The sequence below is a fragment of the Triturus cristatus genome, chromosome 3_1 (genome assembly GCF_964204655.1).
Source record: "Triturus cristatus chromosome 3_1, aTriCri1.1, whole genome shotgun sequence".
In the NCBI taxonomy this organism is placed as follows: domain Eukaryota; kingdom Metazoa; phylum Chordata; class Amphibia; order Caudata; family Salamandridae; genus Triturus; species Triturus cristatus.
In genome coordinates this window covers 865729647-865757014 of record NC_140583.1, presented here as the reverse complement: position 1 = coordinate 865757014, position 27368 = coordinate 865729647, and the positions used below count along the sequence as shown (strand labels likewise).

The following is a 27368-nucleotide window of genomic DNA, read 5'->3' as shown; positions in this document are numbered from 1 at the left end:
AACAGCCACAGACTGGTTCCAGGTTGGCGCAAAACTATTTTTGCAATACAGGGCCATTAGAGCCATCACATGTAGTTAATGGGGCAACCCACAGATGTCCCAGCAGTGTTAAATACCTTAGTACTCCTGGTCATGGCAGACCCGGCGATGTAGAACTCTCACTCAATTATATAAAAATAAAAGAGAAGACATTCACAAGCACCCTTTGCATTTCCAAACAAAATGGGAAATGCATTACAACCTGGTGTTTACAGAAAGCCAATGGAAAAGTGCAAGGATGTCAATACAGGAAATGATCGAGTAACACAAGATTCTGAATGCTACATATTAACTGTATTCATAGGACATATATGATGCCAGAGATGTTGCAGATTGAAACCTTGTGTGCCACCCATTGTCCTAGTGCAGCGAGTTGGAAGCTGCATATTTCTATTTGATATGGGACAGACTTTAATGTCACAGATTATTGGAATGCAGTGGTAGACAGATACAATCTACATGTGTCTATTTCAATACAGTTAACCCCAGAGATGTTTACAAGACTGTTAGAAATTGAGATTTCTGGTTGGCAGAGTATACATTCTGTCCAAGCAGGAGCCACAACCTAGTCAGGGTAAGGTAGATACACATTGTAAACTAATCTGTGCTAACCCTCTGGTAGCTTGGCACAGAGCAGTCAGGCTTAACTTAAAAAGCAATGCGTAAAGTATTTGTGCACACTTTAATTACAGTATCAGTGAAAACATCACAAAAAGACGCCACACCAGTTTAGAATAGAGAATATTTATCGGAGTAAAACAATCAGTAGAAGTCGAAATATGAATTATGAATTGATAAAGATTAAATCAATAACAGTGCTTAGTAATCAATAGAGGTAAAAGGTTACTTTAGGTTGTGCTAGACAGGGAAAAAGCCAAAGTTCAGGCCGACTGCGATGGAGGTAACACTGGCTACAGGACCTAAGCATAGCGCGCTGAAAAAGTACCTTGCACGAAGCATTAGTTCCGATTCAAGCAGTCGGGAAGATGCGTTTGAATCTAGCCTTGCAGTCGAAGGATCGGCACTGCGTTGAAGTCGAGCCTCGCATTTGGTGTCAAATCGCCACTGTGTCAGTTTAGATAATCGCAAAGAACTCACAGTATCACTTTTGCAGATAGAGACCAAGGCCTGGAGGGGGCATTTCACGCAAGGGTAGGAATCACAGATGGCAGAGTCCAGCAGCACCAGCAGAGTTGCAAGAAGTCTTTTGTGACCCTGAGACTTCAGAGAACAGGAGGCAAGCCAACAAGTCCTTGGAGAAACTTCAGTTCAAGGATAAAGAGAGCAGGTCTAGTCCTCCTCACTACCAGGCAAGAAGCAGCAGGCGAACAAAACAAAACAGTTAGCAAAGTGGCAGTGCCTCATGCAGCACGTCAGCTCTTTTTCCAGGCAGAATGTCCTTGGTTCCAGCAAAGTTCTGATTTGGTGGTGTCAGGGGTCCAGTACTTCTACCCAAATGTGCCTTTCAAGTGGGGGAAGACTTCAAAGAGGCTTTTGAAGATCACAAGGTCCCTGCCGTTCCTACCCTGGCTCCCGACTCCCTACAGGGGGGTCTGCAGCTCTTTGTGTGGGGACAGGCACAGCCCTATTCAGGTGCAGTGTCAGCTCCTCCTACCCAATTTTCCCCAGGTAGGTCCATCAGACTGGTGATGTGGCATCAGGATGCAAACGTCACACCCCTTCTCCCTTTGTGTGACCACCTAGAGGGAATGCACAAATTCCTGCTATCACCTAACCCAGACGTGTTTTCAGAGACTGTCAGAGGCACAGAATGGTTAAAGTAAGAAAATGCCAACTTTCTAAGAGTAAACCAAACAGAAAATCGAACTGCCTAATTGTTGCACTGACTCAAGAAAGACCAATAACCTAATTTTCATTATGTTATATGTTATAGGGTATTTCTTAAGCGCACAGCTACTCCACAGAGTCCCCCGGCGCTGGCCAGACCCCGACACAGAAAGCGAACCAGAATACACTGCCACATTATTTTTGGAAGAGCCAAGTTTTCACGCCCTTACGAAAATTAAAAAGGTCGCATTCTTGCCGCAGCATGAGAGGGAGGCTATTCCATAATTTTGCTGCGTCCACCTGAAAGGAGCGGCCGCCCTTTCGAGAGAGGAGAAATTTGGGCACAATTGTTAGTTGTTGGAAGGATGAACGTAGTGTTCTGGAAGGTTTATAGAGTTGAATTTTATTTCTGAGGTATGGTGCTCCAATTTTATTAATAGTTTTAAAAGTTAAGACCAGGGATTTAAAACAAATCCTCTGTCTTACAGGAAGCCAGTGTAAGGCGCTCAAATGGGAAGACATATGGTCTCTTGGCCCCGCTGTCAAGACTCATCGTTTTTAGCAGTTCAAAACACGTACCAGCCGTGGATTGGACCTGGGTTTTCATAGTCATATCGGAGTCAATTTTTATTCCTAAATTTTTTGGCCACCATTGACGCCATTCATTGTCTGGGGTGTGTCCAAAGAAGATAATTTCTGATTGTCCGAGTTACAAAGTAACTGGTTTTGGTTGAACCAGTTAATCACCTTGGTCAGGCAGATGTTGATTTTATTTCAATCTAGCATCTCCTCCTTACCGCATGTGAAAAGCAATTGTGTATCGTCAGCATACGATATAATTTTTGCCCCATATCTTTCGGCCAGTGAGCCTAGGGGGGACATATAAATATTAAAAAGAGTGGGGCTCAACACCGAACCCTGTGATACCCCTACGTTTAAAGCTTGAATGGAACTAGAGACAGGCGGGGCCCAAACTGTTTGCTGACGATTTCTTAGGAAGGCGGTGAACTATCTAAGAACTGTGCCCCCTATGTTGCTCTCCCTCAATCTCAGAAGGAGCCTATCATGGGGCACGGTATCAAAGGCCGCTGATAAGTCCAGTAATATCAGCAGCGCTTTTCCTCCGGTATCAAGTGAGTTTGATAGTTTCTACAATTTCTAATAGGGCAGTTTCAGTACTGAAATTCGCCCTGAAACCCGATTGACTCGGATGAAGTATCTGATTTCCTTCAATAAAATCAGTCAGGGTTGTGTTTACATACTTCTCCACCACTTTGGAAAAAAACGGTAGGAGAGATATGGGCCGATAATTACTGACTACCAACGGATCCGCAGTTGGCTTGTTTTAAAACAGGGAGAATTTTCCCGTGTTTCCATATTGCAGGTAGCCTTCCCTCGCGGACAAAGACAGATTAAGTATTTTGTTTACAGCAGGGTTGATTACTTCGGCAATTGTGGCCAATATATTTGCCGGGATAGGATCAGTTGGTGATCCGGATTTTAAGACTGTCATGATCTTTAGGGAGATCTCTTTAGGCATAGGTACAAACTCCATTAAAGTGTTCCCACTAGAAGGATTTATAGGAGAAAGGCTAGGCATGCTACTAGTCACATTCTTACCAGGACTCCCAAAAGAGTCTTGAATTTTATTGTAAAAAAATTGGGCAATTTAGTTTGTCCAAGTGGCCGTGGGGGAAAAAGGACTTTTAGAGGCGGGAGGGAGCGTAAAGTCTTTGACGATCTTGAACAGTTCCTTCGCACAGTTATCTGCTTGTTCAATTTTCCTGACCAGAAATTGTTTCTTACCGTCGCGGACCTTTGCGTAATGAACCTTTAAAGCAGTTTTATATGTTATTTTTTCAGCCGGGTCAAAGTTCTTTCTCAAACGCCGTTCTAGAATCTTACACGCACTTTTACTCTCTCAAAGACTCATTAAACCACGGTGCCGTGTTTCGGGCTTGTTTGGCTACTCGTGTTTTAATAGGGGCTAGCTGCATGCTGCACTCATGGAGCCAGTTTTCCAAAGCATGAACATCATGCTCCAAATTGGTATTGACCACTAAGGGAAATATATTAAGCATATGAGTAATGGCTTCAGGTGTTAATTGATTAAAAGATCTAAAGCTCTCTGGCAGAGAGTTATAATAACTCACCGGTTTAGTTGACGTCTTATCTATTGCAAAGTTGACCAGAAAATGATCCGACCAAACAATACGCTCGGGAGCCTTTACTTCCAGTTCCATAGTGGAAACAATCTGGTCTAAAATATGACCTTTTTCATGAGTGGGATGTGTAACATAGGGAGCCAGCGTAAAGATGTTAAATAATTCATGGAGTTTGATTGAATCTGCATCCATTCCTTGATCAAAATGAATGTTAAAATCCCCTAATATCAGACACTGTCCAAATTTGGAAATGATTGGTGTGATAGCAAGGCCTATTGATTCCAAAAACCTTCCGGCCGGCCCGGGTGGGCGGTAAAGCAAGCCCCCGCAATCGTTTGATGGGGGGAAACGGTTAAACTAAAGCCAAGACCCTCGGCTCCTTCTGGTTCGGTTAGTAATATCTGTTGACAGGCCAGTGGATGTTTGTAAATGATTGCAACCCCTCCTGCTCTGCCTCCCTCTCTGTCCTTCCTGAGTATCCTATAAATCAAGAGGGAGAGCACCGGCAACGGTGGGGTTCGACCCTTCATTTAGCCATGTTTCGGTAAGAAACATTACCTCCGGCTGAGTCTCCGAAAGGAGATCATACAGCTGAAGTTCGTGCTTCTTCATAGACCTTATATTTAGCAGAATAACTTTCAGTTTTTATTTCATTTGGCTAGCCTCAGCTCGCTCTCCAACAGGCTCCTTCCCTGTTTGGTAATCCCAGTCACTAGGCTGGAAACTGAAATTCCGATAGCAACTACTGCACACCATTAGCCTTTTGATTTCAAATTTTCTTCATAATTCACTTAAATACTTTTGAAGCTTATTACCACGTCTTTGAAAGGCAAAAAGGTTTTTGAATTTATAACATACACATCAATTCTTTCAAACAATAAAGTTAACTGAAAAAAACAAACATTTTGACAAAATAAAGTGGTTTCTTCAAACTGAATGAGTAATGAGATTTAACATTCATAGACCAGTCCTTCATTTGAAAATATTAATACAAGGTGGAATTAAAAATTCACACTTTAAACAAAGTCCTCTCCTGCCAGTATACACTACTGGGGGCCACCACTTATGAATGTATATAGTAGAGGAATAGGCATTCTATTTCCAGTATTTCCATTACCAAGTTGGTTTCTCACGAATAGTCTTTCTCCAGATGTTAGGCCAACGTGTTTTGTACAACAATTAGTCAGCTAGAATGTGTTTGGTTTACATTGAAATGAGGCCCATTCTAGTTTGCTGTTAAGGACCCAACCCCTTTCTTATATAAAACTTTCTAAAAGTGGCATTTTCAGACTTACAATTTAAAATCATACTTCACCATAAGTTGTGATTTTAAATGGTCAGTCCAGAGACATCAAACTCCAATCTATCTTTTCCCAATTGGAAATTACACTCAAAAGATGTTTTAAGGCAATCCGAATGTTAACCTATGGGAGAGATAGGCCTTGTAGTAGTGAAAAGGATTATGCTGCTTACCATGTAAGCATCTATTCGTAGCATGTAGTGTTCCAGATTCACATGCTATGCATACTCCTGCCATCTAGTGTTGGGCCCAGACTTTGCAAGTTGTTTTCCCCCCCCCCAAGGAAGCTTTATGATTGGCGTCAATTCTCCTCCCCTCGAGGCATGGAGCATGTTGAAGTCTTCGATCTTCAGAGAGTTTTGTTTTTGCCATAAAAGGAGCGAGGATATATTCTACTTTGTAAGCGTGCTTTTGTTAGACATGCAGCTTTGTAGGTATTTTGTCACCATCTAATATCTGCCGGGGAGGTGTGAGGATGCGTGTGAATCTGCAGCACTACATGCTACGAATAGATGCTTACAGGGTTAGTAACATAATCCATTTGTAACATGTGTTGGCTGCAGGCTGAGATGGTGCAGTTGTTTGAAGTAATGTTTGAAGAACTGTTTGTCCAACTAGAGATTGTTCCCTTGATGAAACATTCATACAATAAGGTTTTGTAAAAGTGTGTAGGTTAATCCATGTTGCTGCTTTGCAAATATCATTGAGAGGGATATTTCCTAAAAAAGCAATGGTTGCTTTTTTTCCCCCTTGGTGCATGTGTTAATGTTCTTTTTGCTTTTCCATAACACATTTGAATCCACTTAACAATCCATTTTGATATACCAGCTTTGTATATAGAATATTTCCCTTTGTTGAATTAGTAAAGGAGACAAAAAGTTGGTCGGTTTTTCTGAAGGTTTTAGTACATTCCACATAAGTGCCTTTTTAACATCTAATATGTGTAATAAACGTTCTGCAACAGTTTGTGATTTTGGAAAGAAAACTGGCAGTTCCAAACTTTGATTATAAAATAACCTTGGGTAAAAATTTGGGGTTAGTACGTAAACACGCTTTGTCTGCGAAGACTTGGAAATAAAGTCTCTTCAATGGTGAGAGCATGTATTTCACTGACCCTTCTGAAATGTTATTGCCACTAGGAAAGCTACTTTCCATGTTGAAAATTGTATTTGACAATTGTGTAGTGGCTCAAATGGTGGTCCCATAAGCCGTGTCAGTACAATGTTTAAATTCCACGCAGGTACTGGTGGTGTACGTGGTGGAATCATCCTTTTTAATCCTTCCATGACGGCTTGGGTTTCAGGAATAAGAAAAAGGGATTGCGGTTTTCTGTTTTGTAAATATGCAGCAATACCTGCTAAATGTAGTTTTATTAAGGTGCACGCTAAGTGAGACTTTTGTAAATGTAACATAAAGCATACTAGTTGCTGTTCTGTTTGAGAAGAAGGGTTAATGAGTTGTGTATCACAATAACGTACAAAATGCTTCCATTTAGCTGAACAGCATGCTCTTGTTGCAGGTCTTACTTCTTTCCAGATTGTCATACATTCTTCAGGTAAATTGAGGTATCCAAATTCTATGACCTCAGGTGCCAGATTGCAAAATTGAGCGGTCTACTGGGTTTTCTCACCATACCATTGCTATGTGTTAGAAGATATGGAAAATTTGGTAGCCTCGAGAGGTTGTAGGGAGAGCTCCAATAGTGTTGTATACCATGGTTGGCAAGCTCATGTGGGTGCAATCACAATGAGAGTCATTGAAGTGTGTTTGAGTTTACCAATTACATAAGGTATTAGTGGGAGAGGAGGAAAAGTGCACGCAAGTACCCCTGACCAATTCATCCATAAAGCATTGCCCTTGGATTGTGGGTGTGGATGTCTGGATGCAAAGCCTTGGCATTTTGCATTTTTCTTTTTTGCAGACAGATCTATTGTGGGTGTTCACCACCTTCAGAAGTATGCTTGTAGTAACGTACTGTGTATCTCCAATTCCTGCTGATGTGTTCTGCGGAGGAGATCTGCCATGGTGTTCTCCTCTCCTGGTATGTATTGTGCTAGGAGATGGATCTGGTGAGTGTTGACCCATTTCCATAATTTCTGTGCCAACTGGGACAATTGCATGGACTGCCCCCCCCCCCCACGTTTTTGTATGAAACATGACAGTCATTGTATGTGGGTAGAAGGACTGTCTTTCCTGTTATGTTGGTGAGAAAAGCTTTAACAGCCATGGAAATGGCTAATAGCTTCAACATGTTGATGTGTAGCAACTGTTGTTGTGGCTTCCAGTGTCTCTGAACCACAATGTCCTTCATATGAGCTCCTCATCACAGGAGTGAGGCATATGTTGCCATTGTTATTTCCTGGATTGGATCCTTGAAGGGTCTCCCTGCTAAAATGTTGGGATTGTTCCGCCATGATAGAGCCTGATGAACCTTTGGTGAAACCAACAATACATCTTCCGGATTTCCTCCCACTTGTGACCGTTGAGATGCTAAACACTCCTGGAGGGGTCTCAGGTGTAGGCGAGAATTAAGTACTATTGCTATACAAAAAACCATAATTCCTAAAAGTCTGATTATTTTCACTGGTAGGTGATGATGTGGCTGGAAAAGATCCAGTTGGTTCTGGAGATTGAGAACCCTTTGGGGATTGGGGTAAGAGGTCCTTGAAATGGTATTGAGAATTGACCCCAGAAAAGGTTGAATTTGGGATGGTTGCAGATGTGATTTTGTCACATTGATTGAGAAACCCAATGGATGCAGTAAATGTATTGTCCTTTGGATGTCAGCTACACATTTGTGTGGAGTCACGATCAGCCAATCTTCTAGATCAGGAAACACATGAATTTTCTCTTCCTAGTTTTGCTGCTAGTACTACTGCTAGACATTTTGTGAATACCCTTGTAGCTGTTACTCAAACGGCAAGTACTTTGAATTGATAATAATGTCCACTTACCACAAATGTCAGAAACTTTGTGTTCTGGATGTTTTGAAATGAGTAAGTAAATGTCCTTCAGGTCTAATGCGGTCATGAAGTTGCCTTTTTTGAAGTAGTGGCATTACATCTTGTAATGTTACCATGTGAAAATGTTGTGACAGTATGTAGCGATTCAGTGGCGGTAGATCCAGAATGGCCCCCCTTAGGATTCAGTCTTTCTTTGGTATTAGAAAATAAACATAGTAAGCACCTTTGTTTTGGTATTTGTTTGGGACTTTCTCAATGGCTCCTTTTTGCAGTTATGCCTTTACAACTTCTTTGAGCAGGTGCAGATGTTGTGGACTTAATACCTGCCTGTATGGTGAAATATTTGGTGGTTGTTGAAGTAATTCTAGGCAATATCCTGGTTTGATAATGTCCAAGACCCATTGGTCAGATGTAATGTTTTGCCACAATAGATGGAAGTCTTGTAGCCTTCCCCTGACAGGTGTTTTGTGGTCCGGTGGGGGTGGGGGGGGTCGAGGAGGCATATCAAGTCATTTTGTTACGGAGGTTAAGGTGTCCTTCCTTATAGGGTATGCCTCTATCTTTGCTCTTTTTGTATCCTCGCCGATGATAACCACACCCTGGTTGATGGCATTGCTGCTGTTGGTGGGAGGTATTTTCTGTGGCAGAGGTTTTTGCAGCTCCTCTACCTTAATACTTTCGGAAGGGCTGTTTCTGTGCAGTGGTTTGCAAGGCACCCATTGACTTTGCAGTATCGATGTCTCTAATTTGTTTCTAGTTGATACTCTACTGCAGGCCAAAAAAGATGTTATCCATCAAAAGGTACATTTAAAAATATGTTATTGTAGCTCAGGTTTGAAGCCAGAAATGTGTAGCCACGCAAGGCTTCTGAGCATAATAGACGTTTTTATGGCCCTAGCCATAGTATCAGCTCAATCTAAGGCACATTTGATGGTAGAATTTGAAATAATCTTCTCTTCATTAACTTGATCTTCCTGTTTCTTCCTGTATTCCTCTGGAAGAGGTTGCATGACCTGTATCTCGTCCCAGGTAGATCTGTTACAGCATGAGGAGTCCCACAGAGTTTGTAATACTGAATGGTTTGCATGGCCAGTAGCAATTCTTTTTGCTGCAGCGTCTATTCTTTTTCTATCTGGAGGATGAGCTTCTCCAGTGCCTTGTGCAGCAGCTCTTTTCCCATCAGTGGTAACAAGTGAACCTGCAGGTGGATGACCTCGAATATATATTAGGTCGTTTGGTGAGGCTTTATATTTCTTTTAAATACGCGGTATTAGGACTCATGAGTTTACTGGTTCCTTCAACACCTCTTTAGACACATTTAGAATGGATCCAATCACGGGCAAATATTGGACAGTTCTTTCTGTACATGATAGTGTTTCAACCAGAAAGTTACTTTCCTCCTCTGCTGAATGCACGGGAGATTAGGATATTCAGCAGCTCTTTGCATGACATTGTGATAGGAGGAAGTGTATTCAGGGGGCGAATGTTTTGTGGGCACTGGTGGGTCTATGTCATAATCAGTTAGCACCACATCATAGTCTTCCTATTGATCAGGTGTCATCAGTATTGTGTGTACCCTGGGAATCAGTGTCCTGTATTTCTCCCTCTTCTTCTTGTGGAGATGGTGACTCTTCTTCTTGTGGAGATGGTGAACGAGTGTGAGGTGAAGCGCGTACACTAAAAACGATATAGGGCTTGTGCCTCCAGTTTCTTGGATTATAAATGTTTGTGGAGTTTAAGAAAGTTGTCCCTCTTCTGGCTTTCTTTTTGTAGCCTCCTTTCTCTTTCGTTGCATGAAATGTTGTAGTCCCTCATACTACCTCTCGACCTTCAGGGGGTTAAGTATTTTGAGTCTTCTGTTTATTTTGTGCACTTGTTGTGCTTTTAGGAACAATCTGTGCCTTAGAACTACTGAAATTATGGTTTAGAAGTGTCGCTTGTGTTTCTCAGATCTCTGTTTTCCGAAGTTTTAGACTTTTTTCCCCTCGATTCCAAAAGCTTTTTCAGCTCTAATGTGTGTGTGTCGTGGAGCTTAGGTGCCAATATTTTTATCGGTTCCGATGTATACCATAGTGCTGAGGGCTTGATCTGAGTCGATATGGTCTTCAGTGCTTGAATAGTATCAGAATAATCCCCTTTTTGATGCCTGGCCACCCGATCTGGATCAAGAGTATTCTCGTTTTTTCTCGGTTCCGAGGCTTTGTCACAGTGTCGGCTTGAACCGGAGGGCTGTTGCTCACCATGTCGGGATATTGTTGGTGACGAACGTATATCTTTTTATGGCGGGCAGTAATGCCCATGGTATGTAATGTCATTTTGGTCCTCGGTCCAGAGTCTGTGGCTTGCGCCGGGGATTTGGGTTGTACCAGAGCTAGTTCTTCCCCAAAAGATACATCGAACAAGGTGTAGTGTGGGCTGGCTATTCCCATCCCACCTCCTGTTGGAGCGCTGGCTTCGCTGTCCGCATCGCTGTTGTGGCTGTATTCTGCCTCAGCTGTGTGCTCTATATTATGTGCAAGCCGTCGATCCTGACGTGATCGAAGAGTCTTTATTTTTATACAATGCGCAGGTGGCACACTGTTCTTTGTGCTCCGGAGAGAGGCACAAGTTACAATCATATGTGTTGGAGTGTGCGTACTTGGCTCCGCACCAAGGACACCGTCTGAAGAGTTCTTTCTTTGTCTCCATCACCCGAGATGACCATTCTTGACGGTTGAGTGTATTCGGAATCTGGGAAGTCCTTCCCCGGTGTAGAAATAGATTACGGTGATTACATTTAATCCTGTAGGAAGTGTGGCATTGAATCTTAAACAGTTTTGACGTTATCAGTCCGAGCCAGATGGCAGAATTTTTTTTTGAGGAACAAAGACTTCGACATGCGCAAGTCCTCAAGGGGGGGGGGGCGGGGTGGCGAATTGACGCACGATGCCGATCATAAAGCTGCCTTGAGAAAAATAACTTGCAAAGTCCGGGCCCAACATTAGATGACAGGAGTATGCATAGCAAGTCTATCTGCAGCCAACACATGCTACGAATACAAATTTAGCAGTTTTTCACTACCAGGACATGTTAAACTCAAAAGTACATGTACTACCTTTTAAATACACTGCCTAGGGCCTACCTTGGGGTGACATAAGAAATAAAAGGGAAGATGTGGGCTTGGAATGTAGGCTTACTTGCCAGGTTGACATGGCAGTTTAAAACTGCACACACAGATTCTGCAGTAGCAGGCCAAAACCATGTTTAAAAGGCCGAGTGGGTGGCAAAATCAATGTCGCAGGCCATTAGTAGCATTAAATTTACAGGCCCTGGGTCCATATAATTCACATTACTAAGGACTTAAGTAAATTAAATATGCCAATTGTTGATAGGCCAATGGTACCATGTTTTGAGTACAGAACATATGTACTTTAGCACTGGTTAGCAGTGGTAAAGTGCCCAGAATCCTAACGCCAGCAAAAAACAGAGGTCAGAAGGCAGAAAGTCAGGGTAAACCACGCCAAGGATGCCAGGTCTAACAAAGGCATAGATGCCATCAAAAACAAATATAAATAAAAATATGACGTTTGTATAGTTCATGCTGCTACTGACAAAAAGACGCATAGGAATTGATTGGTTGGGAACTAGGGGCGCCGAGATAAACTGGATTTGAGAGGGTACTGAATGATTGATGATGGAAGAAAAATATGAAACTGTCTAGATCTATGGAAAATTCTGCCACAAAATGTAATTTATCACCGGACGACAGACCGCCGTCTAACACATGCGATCTTGTACCATCAAAAAGTAATGTTTATGTATTATATCACTGTTGATTATCGATAAACGTAATCCACTGACTGCTAAGCCTTCTAATAACTATACTGTATCTACACTATTTGCACATGAATAACTACTTTGAAGTTATGTGGTTCTAGGTTTAGCTGCTGTAACACAATCAAAAGATTTTTGGGAACAAAGTTATTTATTTATTTTTGCCCCACTAAGTGCTCCTTGCAGGCTTGAATATTCACACAATAGTAGTTGGTGAATGAGTATGGTGATGACCATGTAGCAGCTTTACAAAGGTCTTATAGATGTCTGCAATGGGTCCTAAAAAGGCTAATGTAGCGGGCTTCTTGCAAGTGGAATGTGCTCGCGGTATTACAAGTAATGTAAGCTTAGCCTTAGCATGACGTGTTTGAATCCATCTAGCAATCCTTCCTTTGGAAATAGGGTTTGCCAAGTAAAGCATTCCAAAGGCAGCAAACAGTTATTTGGGATAGATTTAGGTCATGAGTACACTCTTGACATCATGGGTGCATAATGCCCTTCCGTTACGGTCTCCGGATGTGGAAAAACGATGGGCAACTCAAATGTCTGGCTGACATGAAAAGGGGATACCACCAATGGTAGAAACTTTGGTCTTGCTTCCAATACCACACTCTGTGTACCTGCACAAATGGTTGTTCTAAGGGAATGGTCGTGGCTCACTAGCTCTGCTTAGACTAAGAGGGTTACAGTTAAAGGGAAAAACTGCATGCCACACGAGGGTAGTGGTTAAAGGGAGGACCCACCAGTCTTGTTAGAACTATATTTAGATTTTAAGCTGGCACTGGAGAAGTGCTTGGAGAAATATCCCTCTTCAGACAATCCATGAAGGCCTTGACCCAGGTAACTTAAAGAGACAAATCCTGCTTTTTGCAGGTGTAATTAATAGCAGATGATCTCTTGAACAGATACTTTAGGAGGATCTATTTGCTTTCCCAACAATTAACAAATTTCCACTAGCAGCATAACAGGCACATGTGGTGGGGTTATTAGCTCTAAAATCTCAGGTACCAGATCGACTGAGTCTAGAAAAGGTCTCCAAAGCACCAGATTTGTCGGTCACTAACTAAGACTGCCCTAGGTCCTGGCCTCAATCAACCCTCAATCCTCCCACTGTCCCTTTGCTTGTGACCATTGCCAAGCAAGACACAGAGTACATTTACAATCCTGCATGTGGCGCTTTACAAGAATCAATCATTCCCAACAACGTCATTACAGTCCTCACCAAAAGGGGAAGAGATACTTGGGAAAACAAAACAGGGCTTTGGAATGCCTTTACCCTCACTTGATTTAGGTAGCTCTTCCTTATCGGGAAATTGAACACAGCCCCCAGAAAAGGTTATATCTGCTGTGGCACAAGAAGAAACTTCCATTTTAAAGCTGGAACCCTAGCCTGTGTACCACAGACACTGCTATCTAAGTATGTACTAGGCACTATTCTTGGCTGTTCCTCCATCAGCCAATCATCCAGATAAGGGAAGACGTAAATGGTGTTTGAGCAGATATGCAGCTACCACTGCTAGACATTTGGGGTAGTTGTGACCAGTTGGGAGTATTTTTTGCATTGAATTGAACTTGGGCCAAACTGATGTACTCTGTTGAACAGAACACAATGAGGTGCATCTGCACTTCAGATCTGAATAGTAGACTCAGCGAGGCATGACATCTAAGCAGGATACTGATATGGATATCTCTAGATGCGGTATCTGCTTAGTTTCTGGATTTCCCTTGTGGGCACTGAGAAAATAGTACAACAAACTTTAAAAAAAGAGTGCTGTACAAGGGAGCATATTTCTGTTCTAAAAATGGCAGGTTTGCACGGCTTTGTAGATAAGAAAATATTGTGGGATCCACCCTGGACTCCGACATGAATCTAATTTTCATAACTATTAGACTTTGGTAGGTTTCCATAAGAAGCTGCAGAGCCTGGGCCCAATTAATGCAGCTACCCCAATTGCCACAGCATTTCTATCTGAAGTAGTATGGGAAGGCAGGTGGCAGGAGTCTGAAAGAAAGTTGGCCTCAATCTGGGAAGGTGGCACTGCCAGATACCCCTGCCCTCCCATACCCTCTTTATTTTTCTTCTTTGGATCAATTTTGCCTTCAAGGTCTTGTGTTTTTTTACCCTTCACCCGCACTGGGGACAGATTGGGAGAAACTCCACATGGACCCATTGTGAGGTGTGGGCACAGGACGTTGCGTGGGCAGGCAACTCCACTTTTTTTTTTTTAGCATTTATCTCGGGGGGGGATGCTGGGGGCAGAAAGCCCACTGAACACCAAACCCATCCAGGGCTGACTGGAGGTAAACAGCCTCTGTTCATGGAGGGGAGAAATTTGTCCTGCATTTGGAGGGGAACAAGGGCTAAAGCATCAGTCTATACTGGATAGAGTAACATTTTCCAGTGTCTAAAACTGGACAACAAAGGAAGCTCTAAAGCAACAGGGGACTGTGCCGGGACCGTACTCAGTGTAGGTGTCAATGTCTTATGGCTCAATTCAGAACTCAATGTCTGACTTCCTCAGGAGCAGTGCTCAGCTCAAAGCGAGGGCACTTAAGTCAGTCCCTCAAGGGGTGATCACAAGTGAGACTAGTGAAATGGAGGCTCATGGGGTGTTTTGTTTTGTCTTGGGGCCTTGTGCCATGGTTTAATGAGAGTTCCTACTGTTCTTCTGCCTTGGAGGCATTAGAGAACACATACTCTGAGCTTTGCACCTCCCCCTCAGTTCCACCTGGATTTCTATAGACACTAACTTCTCTCCCTCAGTGCTGATAATGTCATCAGTGGCAAATTTGTCCTACGTTTCACATTCACCCCATGCTGCACTCGTGGTGTTCCCAGTATCTTTCACATTAGCGCTCTATGGTCTTTTTGCACCTGAACGCTTATGTCAAATGGGTCGACTACTTGTGCTCAGGAGATCAGCCGAAGTTGCACACAATGCTGGTCAGAAAAAGGGAATTTAGAGTTAAATTTAGGGTAGAACTGGTTCTCCAAATACCCTATCCCAACAATCATAATATGACCTGGTTCTCAAAAGCTGCATTGATGCCTCTTGAAGCACTATCCAAACGTGGTCACTGCTCTAGTACAGAGTTCTTCCATAGCTGGAAACAAATCCTCAATGGATGGCACCGAAGGCCCCATCAAAGACTATGCCTTCCCCTGAGCAGGCAATAGTACGTCCAATCCCAATGGTGGGGGGAAAAAAACCAACACAATCAAAAGTCGAGTCTGTGTTCTTGTGCATGAGCGATCTTGTCTACAAAGGAGTTTGGAGTCACAACTTGTAACAACACTGGATGACAGAACCATGCAGAGCATGTTTATCTACAGGTACACATGCTACCAACAATTTGGATTCTACATAGATTCCAATCTGTCCCAGGAATTCAAACTTCAAAAGTGGTCAGCTGTTATTGACATATCAAGAGACTGAGAAAATTCCTTTCATTCACTGCCTCAGAATATCACTATAATGTATTCATGGCCTTGATCCAGTCCAGTCTTGACTATGGTAACTTGATCTACCTGGAACTTCATGATAAGGAAATTAGACGTCCTCAGATAGTTCAAAATAAGGAGTATGTCTTCTGTCCAGAAGCCAGCAAAGGAGCTGTATCACTCCTATCCTTAGAAACCTCAAGTTGGCTCCCTGTTAAATAGCCTGTGCTATTTAAATTAATGTTTCTCATTCACAAGGCTACTGATCATTTCTAACCTTGCCTTTTGGTCACGAAGTTTCAGTTCCATGACCCACAGCAAACCTTGCACTCCTCGTACCAGCTGGGTCCTGCAGATTCCCGGAACCAACATGGTCTCCTTTGTAGACAGTGCTATTTCTGTGGGCCGTCAAACCGTGGAACAAGGAAGTGGATAACTTTTCTTTTTAGCCTGTAATCACTAGGACAGATTTATTTTCTTTCCATGACCTCCTTTAATTTCGGCTGTTCTAGTCTCATATGTGGAGTAGTCTTCTTTTGAGTCATGAAACTCAAGTCCACGATGTAGAGAAGAAACACTATTAGGGCTAGTCAACTGGTCAGCTAACCCATGAATGAAAGAAAAACATTTCTAGAGCGCATGGCTACCCAGGGGCATCCCAGTGCTAATAGTGGTGCAACTTCGACCTCGAATGGAGTTAAGGAAACAGGAAGGTCTTTAGCTGCTTACGAAAGGTCAGGTAGTTCAATTCAAGGTGGATACAAAGTGGCAAGCGATTCCATAATTTCGCAGCATTATACGTGAAGCGTGGCCCTCCACTTCGCGTTTTCCTTATTTTTGGGACTGCTGCCAGCTGCTTGTTATCTGACCTTAAAGACCTATTGGAGCGATAGGGACAAATAATAGACCTAATGATCAGCGGGCCTTTGCCTGAGAATGCCTTGTGTGTAATACACATAGCCTAGAATTGGAATCTATTCTGAATCAGGAGCCAATGGAGCGATTCGAGCGCCGGTCTGAGAGGTGTTTAGAAGTATTTGTAAGCAGACATGCCACGCAATTTTCCACAATCTTCAGTTTTTTTGATGGTGGTAAGTGGGGCTCCCAGATGTAGAGCATTAGCGTAGTCCAGGCGTGACAAAACTAATATGCTACTTACCAGTATGCATCTGTTCTTGGCATGTAGGGCTGCTGACATTCATATCTGTGCATAGATCGCCGCCTAGTCTTGGGTCCGGATGATTGCATATTGTTGTCCTGGAAGAGTCTTCGAAGTATCACGAGATAGGAGGCTCCTCCCCTGGACTACAGTGCGCATGGGCATCCCCTCCATCCTTAGATTGTTTTTCGCCATTGTGGCATAAATGGAGTGTAATATAGTGAATGATGACCATGCTAACTAGTAATTACTGAATGCTACAGCTGCTACAGGCGCCGGGGAGGAGGGTGGGCGATATGAATGTCAGCAGCCCTACATGCCAAGAACAGATGCATACTGGTAAGTAGCATATTCGGTTCGAGGCATGTGGGCTGCTGAATTCATATCTGTGCATAGATTATATAGCAGTCCCTCCATTTAGCGGCGGCTGTCCGTGCCAGCTGCAGCAGTCTGAAAAAGAGTTTTGAGAACAGCCTGTCCTACAGCTGCCTACTGTCTTGTGTACATCTACACAGTAGTGTTTTGAAAATGTATGTATAGTGGACCATGTGGCTGCTCTACAGATCTCCTGTAAAGGAATATTCCTTAGGAAAGCCATGGAGGCCCCTAACTTTCGTGTGGAGTGGGCTCTTGGAGGAATCGTTAGTGTGCGCTTAAATTTTCATAGCAAATCTGTATACACCTAACGATCCACTTAGCTATTCCTGCTTTGGAAATGGGGTTGCCTTTGTGCTGTGGAGAAAAGGCAACAAACAGTTGTTTTGTCTTCCTGAAAGTCTGTGTTCTGTTAATATAGTACATGAGAGCTCTCTTGACATCAAGTGTGTGGAGCATTCTCTGCTACATTCTCAGGATTAGGATAAAACACCGGTAGTTCTATGGATTGGTTCATATGGAACTGCGATATCACCTTGGGCATGAATGTAGGGTTGGTGCGTAGTACGACCCTGTTTGCATGAACCTGTATAAATGGCTCTTGAATGGTTAGTGCCTGGAGTTCACGAACTCTTCTTAGTGAAGTAATGGCTACTAGGAAAGCTACTTTCCAGGTTAGAAATTGAATCTCACAGGAGTGTAGAGGTTCAAAAGGTGGTCCCATGACTCTGGTGAGGACCACATTTAGGTTCCAGACTGGTGAAGGTGGGTGTGTAGGAGGAATCACTCGTTTGTGTCCCTCCAAGAAGGCTTTGATGGCAGGCACTCTGAACAGTGAGAGGTGCTGCCTGTTCTGAAGGTAAGCTGCCAGTGCGGTGAAATGTATACGGATGGAATTGTATGCTAAATTGCATCTGTATAAGTGTAATAGATAACAGATAATGTTCTGAGTTGATGCATCCAGCGGATTGATGTAATTATTTTTACAATAAATGACAAATCTTTTCCACTTAGCCGCATAGCATGCTCTGGTCGTGGGTCTCCTTGCCTCCTTGATGATATTCATACATTCTGGAGGCAAGCTTAGGTAGCCAAATTCTAAGATCTCAGGAGCCAGATCGCCAGGTTTAGCTGTTGCGGATCTGGGTGCTGAATCTCGCCATGGCTCTGCGTTAAAAGCCTGGGTGTTAGCCGCAGTCTTTGATGCGGTACCACGGAGAGTTCTAGAAACGTGGTGTACCATGGCTGGCGTGCCCACGTTGGAGCAACCAGGATCAGCGTCATCGAGTGTTGCCTCAGTTTGCGTGCCACTAGCGGTATTAATGGTGCCGGGGGAAAAGCGTACGCAAATCTGCCTGACCAGTTCATCCATGTCGCATTGCCCTGCGACTGTGGATGTGGGAACCTGGCGGCAAAGCTTTGGCATTTTGCGTTTTCCCTTGTGGCGAATAGGTCTATCTCTGGATGACCCCACTGCTGGAAGTACGGTTGGAGTACTGATGGATGTATCTCCCATTCGTGCATCTGGTGGTTGTGTCTGCTGAGCAGATCCGCCATTTGGTTGTCCTTGCCCGGGAGGTGTTCCGCCATGAGGAAGATGTTTCTCTGAATGGCCCACTTCCACATGCTCTGAGCCAGATGAAACAACTGTGGAGAGTGTGTTCCCCCTGCTTCTGTATGTAGTACATGGCAGTCATGTTGTCCGTCCGGATCAACACAACTTTGTTGCACAAGTGTACTGTGAATGCCTTCATTGCTAGGAAGATTGCCATCAGTTCCAGTAGGTTGATGTGCATCCCCCTCTGCTGTGTTGTCCATAGTCCCTGCACTGTGTCCCTGGAGAGACGCGTCCGCCGTCAGTATTATTTGTGGTACAGGCTCTTGGAACGGTCGGCCCTTGGCAAGGTTTTGTGGATTCCACCAATGCAGAGAGTTGTATGCCCGACCGCTGACCAACACTAGGTCTTTCAACTGTCCTTGAGCCGGATTCCACTGACGTGCTAAGCACTCCTGAAGCGGGCGCATATGTAATCTTGCGTGCGGGACTATGAAGATGCAGGAAGCCATCATGCCTATCAACTGCATAAACACTCGTGCCGGTAGTGAGTGTTGAGGTCTGAACTTTTTTTATTACCAACTGCATGCTGTTGATCCTCATGGAATTTGGCTGTGCCTTGATTGCCAGAGTGTCTATGGTCGCGCCTAGGTACTGCCGTACGTGGGCGGGTTGAAGGTGGGACTTTGGATAATTCAGTGAGAATCCCAAGCTGTGAAGAAGGTGAATGGTGTGGGATACGTGGCTGGCACACTGCTGGGCTGACTTTGCCTGGATAAGCCAGTCGTCCAGATAAGGATAGACATGTATGTGCTGTCTCCTTAAGTGTGCCGCCACTGTTGCCAGGCACTTGGTGAACACCCTTGGTGCCGTTGTTACTCTGAAAGGGAGGACTTTGAACTGGTAATGTTGATCTTGAATAGTGAACCTGAGATACTTTGTGTGATGGGTGTATGGGTATATGGAAATACGCATCTTTGAGATCTAGTGTTGCGAGAAAGTCTCCCTGACTGAGCAACGGCAGCACCTGCTGCAGGGTGAGCATGTGAAAATGCTCTGATAGAATGTAACGGTTCAGAGGTCTAAGATCCAGTATGGGTCTGAGAGACCTGTCCTTTTTGGGGATCAGAAAATACAGTGAGTACACCCCTGATCCTTGGTCTTGTACAGGCACGAGTTCTATGGCTCCTTTGTGGAGCATACAGAGCACTTCCTGGTGCAATAAGTGCAAGTGATCTGCGGACATAGGACGGTGTCGTGGTGGTAAGTTTGGTGGAGTGGATGTTAGCTCCAGACAATAACCGTACTGGACAATTTCTCTCACCCACCTGTCTGTAGTGATGGATTTCCAGACCGGCAGGAACCGTTGGAGTCTCCCCCCGACAGGTGTTATGTGGTCGGGGGGCAGTGACAAGGCGTCACTGTTTGTTGGTGGCGGAGGACCTGGAGCTGTTGTATCCTCGGCCTCTGCCCTTGACGTTGTTTCCACGGTATCCACCTCTGTTATTCTTATTATAGGTGGTCTGTGTACCTTGTTTAGTGTAATGCGACTGTTGGGAGTTCTGGCCTCTAGATGGTCCTCTGTTGGTAGAGCGACGAAAGGACCCACTCCTAAACTGCTGTGATTGCAGAGCCCCCATAGACTTTGCAGTCTCTGCATCTTTTTTGATTTTTTCTAGGGTGGTGTCAACTTCGGGGCCAAAGAGGGAGTGAGGGTTGACAGGTTGATTGAGTATAGTTGTCTGTATCTCGGTTTTGAATCCTGAGATTCTCAACCAAGCATGCCTTCTTAACACGACGCTGGTGTTAATAGCCCTAGCTGCAGTGTCAGCTGCGTCAAGAGCGCACTTAATGGAAGCGTTGCTTATGAGCTTCCCTTCTGTAATTAGTGACTCTGCTCCTTCCTTATACTGATATGGAAGGTGCTGTAGCAGTGTCTCCAGGGTATCATAATGCGCGCTTTCATACCTAGCCAGAAGTGCCCGAGTGTTGGCAATTCTCCATATGTTAGCTGCCTGTGCAGCAACTCTTTCCTGATGTTTCCAAGACCTTAGACTCCTTGTCAGGGGGAGGAGCATCACCCGTTGTCTGTGAGTTGGCCCTCTTCCGAGCATTGGAAACCACCGAGTCCAAAGGCAGCTGGCCTCTTATGTAGGTAGGGTCCACCGGAGCTGGCCTATATTTTTTCTCAATCCTAGGGTTTAGTACTCTCGCCCTCGTGGTCTCCTTAAAAATGTCAGCAGCCTGTTTTAGGACACCCTTCAGCATGGGCAGAGTCTTAACAGATCTTTCTGAGGTAGAGAAGGTATCCATCAGAAAGTCCTCCTCAATAGGATCAGTGTGGAGCTGTACATCATGGTTCTCAGCTGCTCTCTCAATTAATGCATTGAAGGCAGCAGTATCCTCAGTTGGAGATGTCTTCACCGCATATGCTTGTGTGTCTGGAGCAGTATGTGGGTCCCCTGTACCAGTATTGTCCACCCAAGGTTGGTTTTGGTCTTCAGGGTCAGTGGTCAATGGATAAGTGCCCTCATCATCACCAGCATCCCCTGCATCCACATCAGACTGTGTGGGTGAGAATGACTGAGGCTCCTGGCTATAATATTGAATATGTTCCACAAGAACTGGTGATGTGGTTCTCCTTTTCTTTAATGGAATTTTGTATGGCTCCATAGATTTTTCTGGCACTATCTTTCTTTTATGTATTGAAAGTTGACCAGTCCCTGCATAGATAAACTGCCTCGGCTCCTCATCTTCTTGAGGTACTGCAACAGCTGTTTGTCCCATTGATACCCCTTGTGGCGCTTCGACAGTTTTCTTCGTGTCGATACCTTTCTTCGGTCCGGGACCCTTCTTTGCATCGAACATCTTCGGTCGTACCGCCGGTGGTAATCCGAACTTGATGTGCGTCGACGCGGTCTGAACCGTGCTGCCCGTTTTCGGCTGCGGGGCTGTTTTCGTGCTGAGCAGCGAAGCCCTGTCTTGGATGCGTAATAACGACTCCCGACACAGTCTTCTTTAAGAAGGGAGATGGTGTTGTCGACTCGACATGGTCCTTTGAGACCTTCTTTGTAGTGGCATGGAGCCCCGTACCAGACGTCTGTTTCTCGACACGAGGACTGGGAGGGGTTGGCTCTTGAGGGTCGCCCTCTTGTTCTGTATCGACGATCCTCAGCGCCGATTTTATCGGGTCGACCACCTTGACCTTGGTCGCCGTCTTTTGTGTCTTCGGTTCCGACGACTTCGAGGCCTTGTTGCCGATTAGAGACATTTTCTCTTTCGGTTTCGGTGCCTGTGCCTTCAGTTTCGATTTATCTTGATCGAATGATGGCGCTTTCGATACCGATGGCTCTTCAGGACAGTTCGAAGCCGGGCCTTTAGGCGGGGCTGTAGAACGAGAGGAAAGATCTTGGGTAAGGCCGTGTGGCGATCCCTCGACCTGAGCCTTATCGAGTGCCTCTTCGGGCCCTGTACCGACATTTGGGCCTAGCTCATCTTCCGAGCCATCTTCCTCGGCCCCAAGGGCCTCTTCGTCGTCTCCTACCTTGTCGACGACATCTTCCTCTTCATCTACTAGACGCTCGTCTTCGGCATCATAGTCTGAATCACGCTCCGAAGCCGGATCCGATATTCCCTCCTGAACTTCAAGGTCCACGACCTCTTCATCTTCGGTCCCGAAGATGTTGTCCGGGTTTGGCGCCGCTTTCTGCGCCTCGAGCCGAGCTGCTCGACGAATGCGAAGAGTTTTCTTCGATCGGAACCTGGAACACGCCATACAGGTGGCTTAGTCGTGTGTTGGAGAGAGGCACTTGTTGCACACTGGGTGCACGTCGAAGCGAGCATACTTAGCGTTGCAAAGAGGGCAACGCTTAAAGGGGTTATTCGATTTCTTTGGACTATTTGATTCCATCGTCGATCTCGATCGGGCCTCTGGTGTCGAAGGGCAAACGGCTAACTTCGATGCTCTTCTTGAGAACTAACTCGACAAAAGTACTTGGCGCCGAACGAAAACAATACCGACGAGTTTAAAGGCCTTTTGGCCTAATAAAAATAAAGTTTTACCTAAATACTCAAAGCGCTAAGATTAGGACATCCGAACCCAATGGCGGAAAAAAACAATCTAAGGATGGAGGGGATGCCCATGCGCACTGTAGTCCAGGGGAGGAGCCACCTATCTCGTGATACTTCGAAGACTCTTCCAGGACAACAATATGCAATCATCCGGACCCAACACTAGGCGGCGATCTATGCACAGATATGAATTCAGCAGCCCACATGCCTCGAACATGCCTGAACCAGCACTCTTCTTGCAGAGGGGAAGGATCTTTCTTAGCATTCTTAAAATCCCATAACAGGCTGCCACCTTGTGTGCTTGCTCCTTAAAATCAAGATTGTGGTCCAGCCAAACACCGAGACTCTTAATTTGTTCTTTTGGGGAAAATGGTAGTCCCAAGCAGCTAGTCTATTCTCAATGAGGTGTGATTACCCAAGAGCATCAGCTCGGTCTTGGCTCCTTTAAGTTTTAGACACAAGCTATCCATCCAGACCGACCTTTCCAAGGTATGAGGCCAAACCGGAGCCTGAATTGTCCAGTTGATTGAGCAAGACCACCAACTGAGTATCATCCGAGTAGGTAATGATCTGGATACCAAAAGATGTTAATGTTTCCGCCAAGGGGCTCAAGTAGACATTAAATAGAGTGGGGCTCAGGTAAGATCCCTAAGGAACCCCACATCTAAGAGGCTTTGAATTAACAGATGGTGGCTCACCGTATCAAAGGCTGCGCTGAGATCTAGTAAGATTAGAGCAGCGCAGGCCCCTCGATCCAGGATTTTTCTTAGTTCTTCCACCACTGTCACGAGTGCAGTTTCTGTGCCTAGCTTCTCAGCTATTTTACCCATTACTAGTAACAGATCGGGCGGTAGTTGGCTAGCACATCAGGATCTAGATTTTTTTTTTTTAAAGGGCTCTAACCATAGCCTGTATCCAGAGGGGGGCACTAATCCCTTTTCCAGAGAAGTGTTAATCACCTCTAAAATCACAGTTGATACTCTCTCAAAGACTAAATTTAATATACTTGGGGGGGGGGGGGGGGGGGGCAAACATCTGTAGGTGCTCCAGATTTCAGTTGACCCAATTTCTTGAAGTGAGATCAGATTCAAAGGGGGGAGGAGGGGGGGGGGATTAGCTCCAGCAAACAGTCACCACAGTGGGTGGTAAAGTCAGAAGAAAATGAGGTTTGTGGGGCCGTTGCCAGAGGAAAGGACTTAGATAGTTTGTATTTTATCAAAGAAAAATTCTGCGATTTGTTGCAGCGTAGAGGGATATCGGCAGGAACAATAGGGGGCGCAGGAGGAGTTAAAAGTGATTTAGCTATCCTAAAGATTTCACGAGGGCAATTTGCTGCCGAAGTGATTCTCTCTTCGTAATAGAGGGCTTTGGCAGCTTTGATTTCCAGTTTATAGATACTTATCACTTCTCTATATTTAGTTTTATTAGATACTGAGGTGTCCTTTCTCTAGTTTCTTTCCAGAATCTTGCTGGACTGTCTAAGCTCCAGAAGTTTGGGCGTATACCATGCATTGTAATTGGCTACTACTTTATTAGGAGTGCATTTCTTTGGGAGAGTAGTATCGAGTGACGACTCTAGACATCTATTAAGTTTGTCATTTGCAGTGACTGGGTTAGTGTCAAGGGTGTGAATGGTGGGCACAAGAAAGATTTACAACGCAATGAAGCCCAAAAGGCAGATCACCCTCAGAACTAAAATTGTTACTGGTGCGGAATAATCAGAATCATATCTCATATGTCTGAGGCAAAGAAAAAGCCCTCATGGAGGTTGTGTCCAGGATCTCTCCAATCAAGGCCAACCTATGAGTAATGGTGAGGTGCGACTTCTGCTGGTTTAGGATGGAGAACATAGGCGATGTAGACAGTCATGATAAACGCCAAATAGTTCATAGTAACCACAAAGAAATCTGTCTTCAAGAGTGAATCATCCAACTACAGATTCACGTAGGCTCTTGATGATCTGAGGGAGGATGCCACCACAGCAAACACTTTTGTGAAGACCTACAGTGTGTGGTAGTGAGAACAAAAAGTAGTACCACAAATTGTTAGTGCCTGGGATAATAGAAAGATGGAAATGGGTATCCTGGAGATTGAGAACACCATACAATCCTACACATTCAAGGCCAGGAGAACTGGTCTCAGGGACAGCATCTTGAACTGGTCTTGGCGGACAAAAGTGTTCAAGAACATCAAGCCCAGAATATGCTGAAGGCCCCTATACATGTTAGGGTCCAAGAAGGAAATAAAAATCCAAGTCCTTCTCCTCCATGGACCCAAAGTCTATGGCCCCGTTTTGTAAAGCCACCAGAATCTGCCTCCAAGATCAAGGTGTGAGAAGGGATGCACTTCCTGATGGGTGGTGAATTTCTGGAAGAATGTTTGAAAAGGGAAAGGTAATATCCCTGCGGATCAACCGGAGCATCCTGTGATCCATGGTGATGCACCCCACTGTAAAGATCGTGACAGGACTAAATGAGGAATTATATAGAAGGAAAGGCCAATCGCATGCAGCCCTTCATAGCACAGATGTTTTTGAATCTCTGAAAGTATGAGTCTACTTTTTCACTCGCCATCAAACGGCATATCCGGCATAACCATTACAAGGGTCTAGACAGCTCCGGAAAATTCCATGGAGTGCATCCAGGCATGCCTCTTTAAAATAACAGTAGTGGCTATAGAGTAGGCCACAGTGTCAGCTAAGCTTAGTCAGAATGTCAGAATCTACTGGGACACATTAGGTATATCTCTAGTGGTGAGTAAGATTAAAATGCCCAAAGTAAAATCTTTGCAACATGTTGTAAATAATCTTTGGTCTCACAATCTAGTGGCACTCTATCAAAATAGATGGGATTAAGTTTCACTGAAGATGCCCGAACTACCAGGTTCTCAGAAAAAGTAGGGCAGATAAGAATTTTGAGCTTGAATGTGCAGACATTGAGACACTAGCCAATCTGCCAGTAAACTGCCGAAGTTCTCTTTGTTTGAAAAATTATGCTCAAACGCCGTAGTCCTGATGAGGCCCGATACCTGTGGGGCTGAAACGAGTCGACCATATGAATAGAGGACACCTATATGAATTCAAAATATTGTGTGAAAATGTTTGAAAGTACTATAAAAATGTTGAGGTTGGAGTAATATACCTCTTAGCACTTTCTTGAAGGGTGATCTTCTTTAGAAAGGAATGCTTGTTGCTTAAAAAATTGAATGCATCCTTATTGATTAATAGGGTAATGAGAAATAGTAGATATATGTTGTGATTAGGTGTAATTAGTTCGTTTTTGTTTAAAAATAATGTATTGAATACAAGAATATATTATTGTATATATGCATACATATTGAAATTCAAAAACTATGTATAAAAAAAAGTTGTGACGTTAAAAATTACTTTCGAGACTTGTGTTTGAACTGCTTTTTTGACCATGATTTGAATGGATAATTGATTAATCAAGAGAGTGAATCTCGCAGGAAGGAATAATTTAAGTTTTTCTTCATCTTAATATACAGTCTATTTATCCCAAAGCATTATTCGTATATAATATGGTTTATTCACCCAAAAGCTGTTGGGTTATTTGGGTTACCCCTTTTATAAAGCAGAGTTAGGACCTGTTCAGTTGAGCTGCACTGAAGAGGGCAAAAGAGGTTCCAGAGTGACAGAAGGCTGCTGTGGGATTTCCGTAATAATGTTTAAACTCTGAAGACAGCAGGGACAAATGAAGCGTCTTGGCTGATTTGAACAAAACTGCCACGCATGAGAAACTTTCCTCAGAAAGACGGCCTGAAGAATAGAGAATACCATATCACCCTCCTGGGACATCTCAAGGCCATTGGGATTTTGAAGGTAAAAGTCCAGCATTCTTATGATGAGAGAGAGGAAATTATCAGCATTTAAAACCTGTTCTTTGCACCTGAAATCCAAGTTGAGCATGTCAGGAGCCTCAATGTGAGCAAAAGTGTTCTTCCACGACATGAACCTGTATACAGAGGGTCAGGAAGAGGATAGTCCACAAAGGATGCTTTTACTTTCTCCCTAGCAACATGAAGTATTTTCTCTGACTTAGAGAGAGGTGGTGGTAGCACACAAACACCAATGAAATGAGCATTGCTGGTATTTTACACAAAGGAGGTTTTAGAAGAAATTGTGCTGAGGCCAAGTCGGTGGAGAAGGGCATTTGTGACAATGCTGTAGAGATCACTGTTACCAAAAAGTCTGGCCCAACCTTGGGACTTACACAGAAGTGGACAGAGGTAAGAGAGAGAGTGCTGAAAAGATTCAACCTGGCCTGCCGAAATAATTCAACCTAAGGCAGGTCAGCAGATTGAGCCAGACATCCCAGTCCAACATTTTTGAGAACTGGTATTGTCTCAAAGGAAGAGGGGAAAGACGCAGGATTCAGAGAATGGTACTACTGAAAAGTCCTAGGAGCGGGACCGTTTCTTAAACAGTGAGAAGAGGGCTTTTCTTTTGTATGAACCTTTGGGAGGTCACTCACTGTCCGGAAACATTCCTGAGGTAGATGACAGAGAACATTGGGTTCTTCATAGGGGCATAGCCAAATATAACCTACCCTCCCCGATGACCTATGGATGAATGGAGGTGAAGAAGTCACAAGTTGAAGGATAGTAATCAGGCCACAGACCAGAAGAATAGGCCATGGGGGTGTGACGGGGACATCTGCTGGTATAAAGGTGCAGACAAAT

General features: G+C 44.2%; 1 protein-coding gene across 10 annotated transcripts in view; it reads right to left on the bottom strand.

Moving 5' to 3' along the window:
- TLK1 (tousled like kinase 1) overlaps positions 1 to 27368 on the bottom strand; it is a 967987-nt gene that overhangs the window by 399273 nt on the left and 541346 nt on the right. The gene's annotated exons all lie outside the window — the stretch shown is intronic.